This window comes from Neoarius graeffei, chromosome 22 (assembly GCF_027579695.1).
Source record: "Neoarius graeffei isolate fNeoGra1 chromosome 22, fNeoGra1.pri, whole genome shotgun sequence".
Classification (NCBI taxonomy): domain Eukaryota; kingdom Metazoa; phylum Chordata; class Actinopteri; order Siluriformes; family Ariidae; genus Neoarius; species Neoarius graeffei.
Window position 1 is genome coordinate 60,355,411 of NC_083590.1, and position 12,300 is coordinate 60,367,710.

The 12,300-nt window shown below is 42.5% G+C and overlaps 1 protein-coding gene across 1 annotated transcript in view; it reads left to right on the forward strand.

Moving 5' to 3' along the window:
• Positions 1 to 2,486: 2,486 nt before the first annotated feature.
• Positions 2,487 to 12,300, forward strand: part of LOC132871005 (zinc finger protein 883-like) — a 75,041-nt gene continuing 65,227 nt past the window's right edge. Inside the window, exon 1 of the mRNA XM_060905150.1 lies at positions 2,487 to 2,602. The gene's annotated coding sequence lies outside the window, so the exon portion shown is untranslated. The remainder of the gene's footprint in view (positions 2,603 to 12,300) is intronic.

Here is a 12,300-nt window from a genome sequence, read left to right on the forward strand (position 1 = left end):
CTGGGTTCTCTTTTGCCCCTTTTCCACCAAAGCAGTTCCAGGGCTGGTTTGGGGCTAGTGCTTAGTTTGGTACCGGGTTTTCTGTTTCCACTGAACAAAGAACTGGCTTTGGGCCAGAAAAACCGGTTCCAGGGTAGCACCAACTCTTTGCTGGGCTAGAGGAAAGAACCGCTTACGTCAGTGTGTGTGTGCGTGTGTGTGTGTGGGGGGGTTGTTAAGACCAACAACAATAGTAAGACCACGAGAGGGTGCCATTTCTGATCCCAATGAAGCACCGTAAAGCCAGAAGCAGCAGTTGTACAAACGCGAAGTCATCTGTTGTTGTTGTTGCTGCTGCTGCTGCTTCTCCTTCTCTGTGTTGTTGCTTCAATGTCCATGCCAAGGTTTATGCAAACGCATGACTTAACTGATGTATACAGTGATGTAATGACGTGGCTCCCCTTCGCACCCCGAGCTATGGAAAAGCAAACTGGTTCTCAGCTGGCTCGCAAGTTGAACGAGTTGTGAACCAACACCAGCACTGGCCCCAAACCAGCCCTGGAACTGATTTGGTGGAAAAGGTGTATCGGTCACATCCAAGAACAATAATTGCAATATTTATGCATTATTCCAGGCAGACATCGCTACTATCCCCTCTGTGGTTCAGTACTGGACTGGTCTTGTTGGTGACCTGAACTGGAGTAGTGTGTGAAACCTCCCATACAGATACTTCCTTACAAACAAAGTAAGGGAGGTGTCTTTCAAACTGATTCACAGATACTATCCTGCCAAGCATTATATGCTTCAGTTTAAGAGAGACATTTGTGTGGACTGTTCATTGTGTGAGATGGACCCGCAAACAATCATGCACTTGTTCTGGCAATGTCCCTTTACCATCACATTCTGGACAGAAATAACCCAGTACATTACAGCCAAGCTTGACTCTGATTTTTCTCTGTGTTGGAAATATGTGCTCATTTGTTTCTATAACACCAAAAAAAAAAAAAAAAATAAATAAATAAATAAATAAATAAATAAATATATATATATATATATATATATATATATATATATATATATATATATATATATCTCGTGTATATATAATAAATTTGTTGATCATTTTAGGAAAATACCATATTCATAAAGCCAAGTTTAGTCATTCAAAACCTTCATTTATAGCCTTCGAAAAGGAAACTGAACAGTACCTCAATCATCTCTAACTTTAAAAACAAGAAAGCTGCTAAATTTTTTCATTTGTGCTTATTATTTAATGTTTTTATTTGAAAACTCCCCCGGCTCTTGGTTTGTTGTTTGCCTGTGTGTGTATTAATAACTGTATTTATATTTTGAAAATAACAGCAACAATAAAGATAAAAAAGTGCCTGTGTTGCGGGGATAATTTTAGACTGCAGGCGGCCGCTCCGCTGTGTTTAGCATGGAAATATCCAATAAAAAAGTAGCTTGTGTGGCCGTTGCCATGCTACTTGATCAATAAAAGATTTAAGCTACTGAAAATCTATTTGATTCAGTAAATAGTGATGTTACTGCCAAGTTACTGAGAAATGTAGTTGTTACTAACGATGCTCCTTGTAGCGACACTACTGCCCAACACTGAATATCCCCTTGGACAGACACTTTTTGTAGACATCAACAAGATTTTGACAGAAAGCTTCTTGGGCAGGGGGCGGCATGGTGGTTAGCACTGTCACCTCACAGCAAGAAAGTCCTGGGTTCGAGCCCAGCGGCCGACGAGGGCCTTTCTGTGTGGAGTTTGCATGTTCTCCCCGTGTCTGCATGGGTTTCCTCCGGGTGCTCCGGTTTCCCCCACAGTTCAAAGACATGCAGGTTAGGCTAATTAGTGGCTCTAAATTGACCATAGGTGTGAATGTGAGTGTGAATGATTGTCTGTGTCTATGTGTCAGCCCTGCGATAACCTGGCGACTTGTCCAGGGTGTACCCTGCCTCTTGCTCATTGTCAGCTGGGATAAAGACTCCAGCTTGCCTGCGACCCTGTAGAACAGGATAAGCGGCTACAGATAATGGATGGATGGAGCTTCTTTGGCAGTGGTGCCTAATTGGTGTAATAGAAAAGCATTCACCCTATCATCTAGAGATTGTGAGTCCAAATCCTGATGTTGTCAAGTCAGGAAGGGAGAGGTGTCAACTGCAAGTAACATGAGCCAAATGTCTGAGTTCATACATATAGAAATAGGTAGACAGCAGGTGTGTGATGCTGTATGAGCAGCAGTTCAAATAGATGCTGGCTTTATGTGCCTCAGAGAATTTTAACTTCTGGCAGAAAAAAAACCAAACAAAAACCCAATCCGGACATGTTCAGAACAACCAAATGGGTCCAGGCATGCAACATTACAATTTTAAAATGACATTATAATTGTTATTAGTAGAAGTGTGTGAGGGTTGGGTTGGGATAGGCGTCCTCCACCCTGAAACTCCACTCCAGTCCAGGTGGTGGCGGTGACGCGTCCAGTAGCTGCTTCTCCAACCGCCAGTAAACACTGGAGAAGAAAAAGCTGATGCTCGTCTGAACCGCTTTAGCCCCTCGATTTATAAAAATAAAAGCACATTATTGTGTCTGGCTCTGAGGATTTAAACCCCTGAGGTAAGTTAAACTGAAGGTGTGCGGTCGAATCCCAAATACATGTCCACTTTACTGTTTTAGTGAACTATGTTCAGTCTGAAAAAATGCCGTGTGCACTCTAGATAGTGCACTATTTATCCACTCAGGAGAGAGTTGTAGTTTGGCTAACCTTTTTAATTGTATATTGAAAGTATTTAAATCTTCACTTCAAGTTCATTTCCATCGCTTTCTTTTTTTCTTCTAAATTGCAACTTCCTCGCAATTCCAACTTTTTATTTCTCAAAATTACGACTTTTTTTTTCCTCGGGTGTTTTTATTTTTTAAAAAATATTATTATTATTATTATTATTATTAAGCTAATCAGGCAGAATCACCCCCTCTGCAGTGTGTTGAACAGAAAGCTTTACACACTGAAAATGAGAATGGATGAAATCATAGGGGACTGTTTTAGGCATGGTTTCCCGAACCGGGAGGTCTTGTTGTTGGAAGAATCGTATGGTGTTGAGCTCGAAGCCTCTGATCCCTGGAGAGAGAGAACTGTGTCTAACAATTAGCTCTGGCAGCAATGAAACCTCTTACTTTAACTCAGGGCTAAAGGCCCAACTCACACAGCTCTGCATCCTGTTTTCGCTCTGGCTTTATACGCAGGACCTTTATTTTTAAATAAATTTCTGATATTATCTCCATCCTTGACTCTTGTATGCTGCATAAATGGACATTTTTAAAAATATATATTTTTGAGCGTTAAAATCGACTGCAAAGTTGGCATTCGAGCTGAGCCAGGGAGTCTGGAGCCAGATTCGTGACGTCACGTGCGGATCCGCCAGCAGGCTGAGAGAGCTTGGACGGTTTCAGTCCACAGTCTGTGTAGACCCGGGCTATTCAGTTGGCGGCCCCCGGGCCGGGGCCGGCCCCTGAGGAATTTTGTACCGGCCCTTAGAGTGTACTGTAATTATTACATATGGATAGTAGCACATTCGGTATGCGCGCACGTTTAAGTCATGGTGGAAAAACAGGTAAAATATAGCTGTTTTAGCCGGACATATATTTTGGGGGACCTCACGACTTTGGCGAATGGCTATTTTTGATTGGTCATTTAAATGACCAATCAAAAATCGCCATTCGCGGCGCGGTCTAGTGCAATGCTCTGACCGCCTTGACTTTCTTTCAAGCAAGAAGACAAGCTAACGAGACAAAATATCTCTCTCTACCTAAAAGAAAAATTGACTCAGGGAACAGGCACTTCAACAATGAATGGACGGAGAAATACGTGTTTATTGCTGTTGATGTGAAGCCTGTGTGCTTAATCTGCAGCGAGTGCCTCGCTGTGTGTAAAGAGTATAATTTGAGAATACATTTCAACACAACGCATGCTAACTTTAACACTTTTTTCCCGCCGGGCTCTGCCGCTTGGAAGCAGAAGATATCGGGGCTTACATTTTACGTTTGCGACAATGTTTATTGTTAAGTGCTATACAAATAAATAAATAATAAACATTTTGTTATGAGAAAAGACTTTGGGTATTGTTCCAGACTTGTACGGATCAAGAGAGAGCAACGGCGGCATCGTTACGAGTGGCATGGATATTGGGGGGAAAAAAGAAAAAGCCGTTTACAGACTCTGTGACAGTCAAGGAGTGTATGCTGGCATCCACTGATGAGGTGGTAACAGATGAGAAAACATGAAAAAGCGTTACGGAGTCGATCAAGCAAATTCCAATATCTGACACGTCAAATATGAGGAGAGTCGAGTCCCTTGCATCGGATGTTTTTCAGATGCTTTTGGACAAGCTGAGGAAGGCTGAGGTGATGTTTTTGGCCGTGGATGAGTCGACAGATAACAGCGATGTTGCGCAGCTGTGTCTCTGTGTGAGATTTTTTTTTTTTAATGGAGAATGTTTTCGTGAGGATCTGCTTGGTTTAATTCCCCTGGAGGGACAGACCACCGGTGAGATTTTATACACCAAAATTTCTGCATTCTTTGAGGAGAACAACTTGGATTTGGCACGCGTCAACATGCTGGTGACGGATGGTGCGCCCTCCATGGTGGGCAGGGATCAGGGGCTGGCCGCGAGGATGGCAGCCACGGCTCCTCAGGTGAGATCGCTACATTGCCTTATCCACCAAAGCTTCCTGTATGCCAAACTCAGTGGTGAGTTAAGAGAGACCATGGACTTGGTCATGGCAACTATAAACTTTATCCGTTGCACCTCCAGTTTACAGCACCGGCTTTTCCGCAAGCTGTTGACTGACATGTCTGCTGAATACAAAGATTTGCTCATTCACAATGACATTAGATGGCTTAGCAAAGGAAACGCATTGAAACGTTTTTGTGAACTAAGAGAGGAGATTCTGGTGTTTCTCCGGTCTTCAAAACTGAAAAAAGCTGGCAAGTTTCTGTCTCTGATGGAAAATGATGAGTTTAATGAAACTGTTTGCTTTTTGAGTGACGTTTTCCATCATTTGAACCAGCTCAACGTGGCGTTGCAGGGCAGAGATGAAACCGTTTCAGAACTTGTGGAGAAACTTCATGCTTTTCAAAGAAAGCTCTTACTCTTCTCTGCTGATCTTTATCCTGGGAAAATGCTCCACTTCCCCACATTAAGGAAATCTGGCCTGCAAATTACAGAGGTGATGTCAGACTTTATTGACTCATTGAAAAACAACTTTGCCACCAGGTTTGATGATTTCAGCATCTCCAGTGAAGTGATGAGATTTGTTAAGGACCCTTTCTGTGTGAATGTTGAGGCAGACTTTGCATTGAAAGTAAAGGAGCTAGTACCATCATTGGATGAGGGTTTTTTACACCTGGAACTCATTGACATTCAGTCATCAGATGACTTGCGACAGTCATTGCAGCAGGCAGGTTTTGAAAAATTTTGGACCCATGTACCGTATTTTTCGTACTATAAGTCACACTTTTTTTCATGGTTCGGCTGGCCATGCGACTTATACTCCGGTGCGACGTATATATGTTTTTTTTTTTTTTTTTTTCACCGCGGAATAACTGGAGCTGATGCTGAGTCTGACGACAGCCACGCAGAAGAAGAGGAAACGGCGCTTCATCTGCCGCTGGAGGCAGAGTTGTTTAGAAGCGACACCGAGGATGAGGAATTCAATGGATTTGCTGATTTTGGAGTGAAATCATCAGCTTGATAAACTTGATTGACCTGTGTTTTATTATTAATGATAGGCCTATAGTTATTTAAATAAGTTATGTAGTGATTTTAGGCAGTGCTTAATTTGTGAAGTGGGAGGTTCCAGAACGCAGGAGGTGGGTGGGTCCGGCGACTCAAAAAAAAAAAAAAAGGTGGGGGATGGTTTACTATAACTTTATGCACATGCGCTTATTGTGTGTGTAAAATAATAATAATAATAATATCAGACATTATGATCTTAGAAAACGCTTTAGTGATAAACAGTTACAGACAGTAATATGTTGTGATATTATATTATAAAATATTAATTTTTATTAGTCTATATATTAAATTATATATTACATTTATCTTCTAAAATAACAGACTGTACTCATCACAACCGGTTTATTTCACCATTGGAGATCAGATCACACAAGACATGAGTTAAATGACTCATTTTAAGGATTTAAGTAGGGGATTTAAAAGCGGTTTTTTTTTTTGTTTTTTTTTTTCACTAGACGGTTGTTTTTACTACCGTACCTGTCTTTGGAGATGATATACTTTTAGCCTACTTGACCTCTGATTTGATTAAATAAAATTCGACAAAAATGAAGAATGACACTCCTCGATGATGACTACAGCTTTAATAACACAGATGAAAGAGCCATGGGATGATAATAAGCCCTACTGGTAAAAATATTCTAAAAGCAAACTGATTAATGCATCAGTAATAGGCTACTAATATTAGTTATAATAATAATATAGGCTATTAGTAATAAAGATAGTGATAGTATTAAAGATAGTAGTAGATATTTAAAATAATCAGATTAGGCTACTTACTGGGCAAAGGGCGCGTTATCACTGCTCAGCTGTTCGTTTATTAAATAAACAATGCAGTCGCGCAGTAACCACGTGCCGCTTATCAGATAGAATCACAGATTCTATGGATAGAATAACCCTTCAAAAAAGTGCGACTTATAGTCCGGTGCGACGTATATGTTTTTTTCGTCTTCATAATACATTTTTTGGCTGATGCGGCTTAAACTCCGGAGCGACGTATAGTCCGGAAAATACGGTAGTCAGTCGAGAGAAATTTCCATACTCAAGGGCTCTTGCACTTTTTCTTCTGACAATGTTTGGCTCAACATGCACTTGTGAGTCGTCATTCTCACATATGAATGCCATTAAAACACACAATCGCATATCCCTGACTGACCAGCATCTGCAACACTGCTTGCGCATTGCCCTGACAACATATACACCTGACTTCACTGCTCTTGCTAAGTCAAAAAAATGCCATTTCTCTCATTAGATGGCAAATGCTGGCAAACTACATGCAAGATACAGATACATGTTAGTCAAACAAGTAATGAGGATTGATTTTTGAACAGTATGATGCAGTTAACATGTTATCTCATCTCATATTATGTACTGAACTGAATATTGAGGTGTCTGATGCAATTTTAATATACGCAGATAAGAAAAAAATAGAGGTCAACTAAGGGACTTTTTTTTTTTTTTTTCCTTTCCCCCTCATGTTAGCAGGGCTAAAATGGGTGATGTGGTTATTGTTGAAAGCATTGAAATGTTTTGCCTTGATAAAGTGCCATGCACTGTTAGATTGTTTATAATTAGAAGCATACTATGCAGTTTGGTTTTCTATTTGTTGATGCACTTGGAATTTAAGTTAAGTTGTCAGTTAAATTAATGAAAATGTAAACAACTGATATGGCTCACCTAAACTGGGTGCAATTTGAAATATATTGCCTTGATAAAATACCACGCACTGTTATGTTATAATTCTTTTCTGTACCATACTACAGTATGCACTTTGGTTTTATTTTTGTTGGTGGAGATAAATTTGATAGGGTGGCACGGTGGTGTAGTGGTTAGCGCTGTCGCCTCACAGCAAGAAGGTCCTGGGTTCGAGCCCCGGGGCCGGCGAGGGCCTTTCTGTGTGAAGTTTGCATGTTCTCCCCGTGTCCGCGTGGGTTTCCTCCGGGTGCTCCGGTTTCCCCCACAGTCCAAAGACATGCAGGTTAGGTTAACTGGTGACTCTAAATTGAGCGTAGGTGTGAGTGTGAATGGTTGTCTGTGTCTATGTGTCAGCCCTGTGATGATCTGGCGACTTGTCCAGGGTGTACCCCGCCTTTCGCCCGTAGTCAGCTGGGATAGGCTCCAGCTTGCCTGCGACCCTGTAGAAGGATAAAGCAACTGGAGATAATGAGATGAGATAAATTTGATGGTGCCTCTCACTTAAACGAGTGCAATCTTAAGTATCTGTGATGTGGCTGACCTAGACTGATAGACTGCTATGATGTCTGATTTATGTTCAAAATGGACAAAAGTTATTACAGTAGCAGTTAGGGATGGCGAAAACTAAAAAAAAATCTTGACCGACCACCGAGCCTCATTAGCCGGTTAAAGTTGGTTAACCTATGGAGTCTGGTTCTTCTCGAGGTTTCTTCCTCATTCTTTAAATTCGTTTCTTAAGACAAGGATTTTTTAAGATGTTACCTTGACAGTTTCGGCGATAAACTTCCGCCTTCTTCAAAACAGTCACCAGATGTCGAGTGGTGATGTGCCTTATCAGCTGATGTTACTCTAAGGAGGCGTGAACGTCCCGCCCAATTTGACAGGTAGTTCACGCCTCCTGCTGTCAGGTAGCTCCTCCAGGACGGCGCTCCAGGTGTGTGACAGCGCGTACGCTCCCTCATCCTGGTTCATCGTTCTCTGCGCACGCTTTTATATCTCCACTGCCTCTAAAATCCAATGCTGGAATCTATTTTCTTCAGCGCGAATGACTCTGGCCTCTTCCCAATTCATTATATGATTTTGTTGTTTGCAGATAATGATAAACTGAACACCTGTCGCATCAACAACAAACTGGTAAGTAAGGAGGAAGGTTCTTTCGCTGACGTCATATAGCTCCTCCTCCTCCTTCGTCTCCTGGGTGCTGCAATAAACTTACCCCATCCTTGTAGGTTTTGGAGCAAAAGCCGGGAACACAACGCGAAGGCATAATAACTATTTTTATTTTTATATATATATATATATATATATATATATATATATTGCAAACGACAATCATATAATGAATTGGGAAGAGGCCAGAGTCATTCGCGCTGAAGAAAATAGATTCCAGTGTTGGATTTTAGAGGCAGTGGAGATACGAAAGCGTGCGCAGAGAACGATGAACCGGGATGAGGGAGCAAACGCGCGGTCACACACCTGGAGCGCCGTCCTGGAGGAGCGACCTGACAGCAGGAGGCGTGAACTACCTGTCAAATTGGGCGGGACGTTCACGCCTCCTTAGAGTAACATCAGCTGATAAGGCATGTCACCACTCGACATCTGGTGACTGTTTTGAAGAAGGCGGAAGTTTATTGCCGAAACTGTCAAGGTAACATCTTAAAAAAAATCCTTATCTTAAGAAACGAATTTAAAGAATAGTTTCAATAGGTAGACATAATGAACTTTCACTACATATTAAAAATAAGTTTCTTCCTCATGTCGGCTGAGGGAGTTTTTCCTTGCCACCGTCTCCACAGGCTTGCTCATTGGGGATAGATTAAGGATAAAATTAGCGCATGTTTTAATTCTTTCAAATTCAGTAAAGCTGCTTTGCGACAGTGTTGATTGTTAAAAGCGTTATACAAATAAACTTGACTTTATTTTTGTGCTGCTTTTCAGCTTTAACATCCGTTTAGAGACACACGCACACGTACATGCACATCAACACATAGTTGTGTTCTGGTCTGGGGAGATCCCTTCTCTCTGCTCTCCCCCTCCTATTCTCTCCTTCACCATCACTGCAACAAACATACACACATTAATCAACAACAGGTGCATTGACTGACTGCCACTCACCTTTCCTGGCCCCGCCCTCCATTCTCAAAATGCCGCTAGGCCATGTCCCCACTGCCACATACCCCCACCGGTCGACTCGGGCCGGGGAACCATCCATCCTGCAGTGGACTCCCCCTGCAGTGGAACAGGAAGTCTGCCACCACAGTCTGTGCCCTGGCCTGTGGACCACCTCGAATGTAAACATCTGGAGGGTGAGATACCAACGGGTAATCTGCGTATTGGCATCTGTCATGCAGTGGAGCCACTGGAGGGGCACGTGGTCCGAACAGAGAGTGAAAGGGCACCCCAGCAGGTAGTATCGGAAGGTGAGGACCACCCACTTGATGGACAGGCACTCCTTTTTAATGGTGCTGTACATACTTTCACGCATCGAGAGCTTGCAGCTGATGTACAGTTCCTTGCCCTCCACCTTCTGGTACAAAACGTCCCCCAGCCTTCTGTCTGATGCATCTGTTTGTAAAATGAAGGGGAGAGAGAAGTCAGGGGAGTGTAAAAGTGCCCCCCCCCCCCCCCACACACACACACACTGCAACTTTTTCCTTGGTGAAAGCCTGTTGGCACTGCTCCGTCCACTGGACCGGATCTGGTGCTCCCTTTTTAGTGAGATCAGTCAGTGGACTGGTGATGTCCGAATAATTAGGTATGAACCTATGATAGCCAGCCAGCCCCAGGAACTGCCTCACCCCCTTTTTGGTCTTGGGCCTCGGGCAAGCTGCAATCATGGCAGTCTTGTCAATTTGGGGACACGCCTGCCCATGACCCAAGTGGAACCCCAGATACCGTACTTCCACCCACCCAATTGCACATTTTTTTTTTTCAGTTTAGCTGTGAGACCCACATGCCGCAGTGACTCTAGGACAGCCCTAAGGTGTTCAAGGTGCCGAGGCCAATCATTACTGTGCACGATAATGTCTTCGCGGTACATTGCCACATAGGCAGTGTGGGGATGTAGGATCTTGTCCATGAGCTGCTGGAATGTGGCGGGAACCACAAATAACCCAGAAAGAAGCATGACAAACTGGTGTAATCCAAACGGTGTGGAAAAGGCTGTTTTCTCTTGGGATAGAGGAGTCAAGGGAATCTGCCAATATCCCTTCGCTAAATCCAGTCTCAAATAAAAGTGAGCAGCACCGAACCCAGTGTTTCCCCTAGAAAATGTTTGAAGGTGCGGTGGCAAGACCTGCGCTCAGATGTCCCACCCCAGTACGAGGATACGGGAACATTCTGAGAAATTTTTTGACAAAACACACTCTAAAATGGTGACCCTTTTTGTAAGGGAATAAATGAATAAACCTAGTCTTGAAAGAACAAGCATAACCTGCAGAGCAAGGCAGTTTAGAAAACAGTCAGGGAGACTAAATTCCCCTCACACCTAACCCCAGAGCAACCCCTTACCCCCACCCCCTGAACATAAATCTCACAACACATGATTACTATAAGTACACATTTATTGGAAATCACACATAAACATGTCAGTGGCAAAGTTTGCAGGCTGGCTCAGAGCACTTAATTTTCCTGTTTTTTTTTTTTTTTAAATAGCTCTAAGGCTTGCTCATAGGGGAACTCGCTGACTGGAGGTCCATTGATGCTGAGGCGCATGCATGCAGCCAGATGGTCCCCCTGCAGTCTGTTTCTGATGTCTGTTTTCACCTGTTAGGCATCAAACAGAACAGACTATATGAGCGAAATGAGGAATATTTGTGTGCCCATATTGTTTTTATATAACAAAGTGTTATACTTACCCTGTTCATTGTGGAGAAATCTCTCTCACAATTCACGTTTGACACTGGCACGGTCAGGGCTATTGCTGCCAGCTTGCTTAAGGATGGGTACAGTTGGCACCACTCGTCATGCTGACATGCCAGTGTTTTCAAAATGTTAAGCTGATCCATGTTCTGAATTAGATCCACAAAGAGACAGACGGATGGAGAGAGAGAGAGAGAGAGAGTCATTACTCAATCCTTAAATTGTAAGAAGAATTTTGTCAAGTAGGGCAATTTGACATCTTTCTTCTCCTCAACCTACCTTAAAAGCTCCAAGAAGAACATGCAGCTTAAAGGATGACCATTCCTGTAAGACAACATTTTCTGGTTGCTGTGTAAGGAATTTTCTGGAAAGAATCCTGAGGTAGTCTGTATTTCTGGTGTCGCTTTCACTGGCTGTTCCAAATACATGAAATCAGATAGAACCTGTGGTTTGTATCCAAGGACGGCTCGCAAACCGCAAGATCTATAGTAAAACTAAAATATCTAAAAATAATTGATTACAAAGATGTGTTTTTATTATGAAAATAAATCAAAGAGGGTCTGAAATATTGATCTTAAGAGTATTTAGGCTTGTCTGTAAATGGGATGATGGCGTCGTCCATTCACCTATATAGCCTATTAAAACACCGACGCCGGCCGCTATGGGATACAATACGTCCGACGCCGGCCGCCATGGAATCTAATGGGATAAATTATAGCAATAATTATGATTAATATAAAGATGTTAATTATTCGATTATTTAGCGTTTAATTCTCCCAACAGTCGGCGAAGAAAACGTAATCGAATGCCCATCCCTAGCTTGAATGACTTTTATTTTGCACGAATGAATCTTACCTGCCCAGTTTCTTCATCTGTCGCCTTTCTTTTTTTGGCAAAATACTTCAACAAGCTCATCTGCAATTGAAAGATATTGCATTGACGTTATCCGTTGACTTAATTAAGCTC